Consider the following 6,000-nt stretch of genomic DNA (forward strand, 5'->3'; position numbering starts at 1 on the left):
TTTCATGTCTAAGCACGTTAGGAAGTTTCTCGAGCTTCTGCGTGCACATTGAATACATACTCTTTTCATGCAAATTCTTGTCAAAACCGAAATAAAATGTGGCAGCCATGAAATGGTAGTGGAGTGGAGGTATGTAGGATATTAATTGTAGTGGCTGAGAAAAGTAATAGTAGTACATGTCTATATATTAGTTATGATTACACAATAAGACGCAACTCAAGTGAACTAATAAGAATTAAAATAAATTAAATTAAATTAAATTAATTAAAGAAAATAATTATTTGTATTTTATAATGTTACCCTTACACATTGTAATTTGATTTTTGGAAGATTAATTCAAGTTTAACGAAGTTAACTAATAGGTGATACCTGCCAACAACAAGATAATAATTACACCATTCAAACTCAACTATGATTTCAAAACTATAAAATATGAGATTATATCTCTTGAGATTGTTGTCAAGCATGCCAAACGCCTCTTAGAGCAATACTAACACTAAGATATGCATACCAACATCAAATTAGCCAAAAAAAAATTAAAAACCCAATTTGACAAACATGTGAAAACATTTTTTATTCTGAGGGAGATCTTGTCCTAGTATATAACACTAGCAATTGCACCGAGAGGTGCAAAGGAACGTCGAAATCGGGGAATGTGGAAAGCAATAATCAAGTGAAATATATGGATAATGAAATATAATCAAAATTTGAGTCTCTATATATCTTCTAAATAATGTAGCACGAGAGTAAATTTAAGAAGAAAGTTACACTAACATAAAGGTCCTCGAATAATGGAAATCCTTGCAGGTAGAAGGTACATAATAGAGGAGTTCAATTTCTTTGGGCTTTTTAAAAGGCATGAAATAAATTTTGAACATAAATGAAAGTACGCAAGGGTTGGGAGGAGGCGTTCAATGATGTTGAAAGTGTCTATTTTAATAGAAAGGGTGAAAAATAAATGATGACATTTGATCTTGGTGGAGATTTCTAAGATGGATTCTATCTCTCTTGAAAGGAGGAAAAAGTCTTTTATTGTTGCAGCCAAGAATTTAGTTGCAATATCGTCGAAAGCAATGGCATTTTCTAGATGGCTAGTATGGTCATGCAATTCAAGACAAAGTACATAGTTTTAGCCACATTCAATATTTCATGTAATGCCACATGTTTTTGGATTGTTGGACAACCATTTCCATGCATTTCATCCCATCAATGCAAAGGGGCATGCAAGGAAGTGAATATCTTCCATGTTAATTTTGTAGTGGTAGCACATATGACAATCCATGGAGATTTCTTGGAGTGGGAGATTGCAATAATTTTATCGATTATTTTTGTTTTGAGGGGACTGTTAGAGACACCTATGTATTTTTGACTTAGTGAAGGCAAGGATGCATTAGAACCTATTTCCTGAAACCATTTTTGGAACTGATGTGTTTCGGCAATATTTGAGTTTAGAAGAAGGAAAGTAGTGGGGACAGTTCCAATAGTCCTTTCATTTAACTCGATGACATGATCCCCTTTGATTAGAAGGAACGAGTGGATTTTGAGGTGCCAAGGTCAGAAATTCCATCCCCTTCAACATGGCATTGCACGCCCCATAAGGTGACATCGATGATGCAACCTAACATGTCATAGAAGGCGAGAGTTTTTTTGGGATTTTGTAAGCCATAATGTTGGCATATGATGGATGTAGGAGAAGTTGATCTAACAACACCAACAATGTCAACAATTGAGTTGATAGTTGCAATTTTGAGTGAACTTATTGGCGTGAAATGAAAGAAATGGGAAGGAATCCACTAATCATATTGTATGAACTGAGACACAGTTAATGTAGAGAAAATGAGGATTTCAAATGAGCTATTTAGATGATTATATTTGGGACTATGATTACAAAGAGTAACCTTCTTCTTCATTGGTTGCTTACTTAGTGATGGAAATTTTCCATTGCAGCATTTGGTTATGCCTAGAGTAAGATGACTTATGGAAAATTACATAGGTAAATAACTAAATGACCACAAAATTTATACAATTCCTTAATTAATTCTTTGAGTATTGAGGGAATTGTTGGTTTATTATGTTGTGATGCTGGGTAGGGAAAACTATGAAGACAAAATGGATTAGTTTTCACATTGTTTCTTTCACAAGTCGAGTCAACACAACTCAAAGGAAAACTTCAAAGAGTTAGACAAAAAATTGACCAGGCAGGGATTGCCTAGGGGAGGTTGGAGCCACTATTGAGTTTCCAAATGATGATTATAGATCCCATCAACTTGCCCATGTCCAACGTTTCTCTTCTCAATGAAAGGATTATTGTAGCATAAGCCATGTCGATTATGTTTGAACAAAATAAAATATCTCAAATTTCAGCGCATTTAACCTTTTAGAGTGTTAGCATTTCTTTTATTTCTTTCAAATTTTAGAATTGAGTATTAATGATGATGATTAATATGTATTAATAATGTATACAATCTTAAAAAGATAATAAATTATTTTTATATTTAAAAAGCATTAAAAATAAATAAATTATTATAATTTTATTAAGACCAAAAAATTAATAATATCACAGATCTTTTAAATTTTAAATTTTAAATTTAATTTAAATATAATTAAACAATGTAAAAGGAACCATTTAAGATGAGTCAAATAAAATTAATCATAATATAAATTACATAAAAGTAATTTTTTTAAGAAACTGCCTCCAATATGTTAGTGCATTCCAAATTCCTATTTTTATTCATCTTTAATAATTCAATAATTCAAGGCCAACACTAGCAAATATTTCAACGGAATGTATTACACAGAATAGAGCTTTAAATCAATAAATCAATTATGTATAAAACAAATAACTTTGCTCGTTACAGGACATATCACATATCTCGTGCTTCCCCTCAGATACATGCAGGGAAAGTAGTGGTGAGTCAATTTGCTTTGATTGAAATACACTTGTGACTTTAACATCAACATTCCATACCAAATCTAAAGAAGTAGGATCACAAGTGTACAGTTACTCCTGTTGCTGCACCGTCGTTAAAATGCTGTGTATTATCAGAATACCATCCGTGCCTTGAATTATCATACTTTTCTCCATCAGCCCACAGAGCATAAGCTTCCTCTCCGTGAACTGCATCATCTCCTATCAAAATTTCCTCGTCTGGCATTCTTAATGGAATGAATAGTTTAATAAGTAGTATGATAATGGTTGTGGCAATAATGTTCCATCCTATGATAAAACTAGCTCCCACGATTTGTTTAATAAATTGCATACCAATGCCATAAAATGCTCCCTTAGAATTTGTTACTGCAAGGAATAATGAACAGAGAATAGGCTTTGCAAAGAGGCCAATGAGTGCTCCACCCAACACTCTTTCAACTGCATATGTGTGAAATACATATCATATAAGAACTATTTGAGGTGGGGTATATTTGAGGTGGGGTACTTTGTTTAAAATGATGAAATAGAAAAATATCATATAAGAACTATTTGAGGTGGGGTTCATACATTCTAGTACAAACCTTTACTCATCATTGATAGTCATAGTGTTAACGAAGAAAGACACTTGGTGCATGTCTGCTTATTTTAGGGCTTTCAAAAATTTGACCATGAAGGAAAAATTTCCCATTCAAGTTATGGATGATCTTCTAAACAATCCTTATGGAGTAAATTTTCCATGAAGATCATGTAATTGGAGTGTTGCTCAACATTCACTTGATGAACCAATTAAACATAGTTCTTTACTTTTTTACTATCAAAAAGATATTTTTCAAGATTTATCTCTCCTTTCTTTTATATATTTGAGTTTTATACTATATTTCATATGAATTAAATACAAAAATTAAAAAACACACACACCATATATATAAATTTATTTAAATAAATTTAAATCTAAATCTAAATTGATGAATCAACCATTAAAATATGTAAAACAATTTAGATACCATGCTAAGATTATTTCACTCTAGTGTGGCCTTGTGAATGCACTATATGCTTATTCAATTGAGAGAGTCAACTAAATTTGTGAAAAAATTGTATTCTATGGATCTTGACTTTGACATAGAACTAAAAATGGTCAGGAAGTAATAGCATTCCATGAATGGAAAAGCACCACTATAACAGACCTTTAAATAAAGGATAAATGAGAGTTAATCTTAGAAATTGAAGAAAGATTTCAAAAAAAACACATCAACTTTAGCTGTTTAATATAGTCGTTACTTAATAATATTTGTTTTTAATATATTAATAAATTAATATCATAATCTAAATATTATTGTTCAAATATAGTAGTTACTTGAAAGTATGGTCTCTACATTGCTCTCAATTTAAGCCTTTGTCATGGTGTGCATCTTCATCTGGTCTTGATGATGAACCACACTTGTTGGTTCAAAACACTTTCTCTTATGTGATTTCTACCGAAAGACTTTTCTTAATACATCAACCCTTTTAGAAAAATTGAGAAACCCATTATTACCTATTCTAAAACCATATTAATATATAGTAAATGTAAGTGAAATGGATTTATATATACTTTATTACTATTTATAAATAAAATAAATATTATAATAAAATATATAAAATATAAATTTATTTTAATTTTTATAAATGTCTTTTCAAAATAATATTATAACTTTTTATGACATGTTTTTAAAGTTATATATATCTATATATATAATCATCATTCGACAAATTTTAGATTAGAACTTCTACGGAAGAAAATAAACTCATTGGCATAAAAATGTTCATACTGTGGATTCTCCGGAGATCTGTGACTACCGTGTTTAAATGAAAATCAATTGGATTATACAAGTTACTAAACACCTAGCAAAAAGCTAACATTGCATATCCTATTTTGGAGTAAAGATCAATTTCTACTACTGTCGATCCAGCATAAGTCGTTCCCTGCATCATCACTGTTGCCACACAAATATTCAAGCATAAGTTGTTGCCTGCACCGCCATGCAGCTAATATCACACAAAGATTCTTATCAACTGTCTTAAGGTGTCAGTATCAACTGTATCAATACCATGAACAAACTGTATTAATACCATGAGAAAAATGTATCAATACCATGAGACAATTGTATTTAGGTGTCAGTCCAACCCAAACCTTGAGCAAAATACGAGCTAAGTAAAAAATCATGGGAAGCAGGTTTTTCATGTTGGCAACTATATTGATTATCGGCCTCACTTCTGGCAATGTTGGGCACAGTGAGGACGGTGGTGCCGGAGGTGCTCCTGCAACTGTATTGTAGTTGACAATCGTGGAAACTTGATTTCTTGTGTGTAAATAGGAAGACAGGACAACAACAATATTTTCAGTAAATTCTTTACCCATCAGAAAAGCATCTGTAAATTGCCAAATTGCCATGGAGGAAGAAATTTAAACATAGAAAAAGCAAAGACAGGGCATGCTTGATCTGAAGTAAATATATACTCATTGCCTGCAGTTAACAGTCATTGAGTAATTATTTCAAATCCCAAAGAGGCGTGAAATGACATAACCCAAATGCATAAGAGAAAGTATAGAACTAGCTTCTCAAATCGACCGTTACGGAATAGAAAAAAAGGGAAACGGAATCGCCCAGCACCCGGGGTGATGCAGACAAGTCCGGTTATCATGCCTTGAACAACTCCAATGATTGATGGTTTCTGGAAGAATATAATATCCAGGCATGTCCATACAAGAAGGTTGGTAGCTGCACATATCTTAGTATTCAAGACGGCGAGTCTTTTTTCAGATCCCATTGAATCATAAATGCAGTCTGACATGCTGGGAGTATAGCAGTTTTTTTGCATTTATATTTCCTTCAAAATTGACTTTGACATTTTAGCAACAAGAAAATTGTTATTTCCCTTGCATGTTAGAAGCATTTATGTTTCAATGGGGTCTGAAATAGGACTCGCCATTCAAGACTGCCTTGTCAGGTAAGTACGTGAAGCGACCTCCCGCTAACTTTTTCCACGTGTCAAATTTTTATTATTATTGGTTTCAGTGAACGGTCTTTGGA

At 32.3% G+C, this 6,000-nt stretch overlaps 1 pseudogene; it reads right to left on the reverse strand.

Moving 5' to 3' along the window:
• Positions 1 to 2,987: 2,987 nt before the first annotated feature.
• On the reverse strand, positions 2,988 to 3,520 carry LOC149181240 (ammonium transporter 3 member 1 pseudogene; annotated as a pseudogene).
• Positions 3,521 to 6,000: the final 2,480 nt, after the last annotated feature.

Source organism: Pinus tabuliformis, chromosome 3_2 (genome assembly GCF_031772625.1).
Source record: "Pinus tabuliformis cultivar Carrire ecotype Pingquan chromosome 3_2, CPIR1, whole genome shotgun sequence".
NCBI lineage: Eukaryota > Viridiplantae > Streptophyta > Pinopsida > Pinales > Pinaceae > Pinus > Pinus tabuliformis.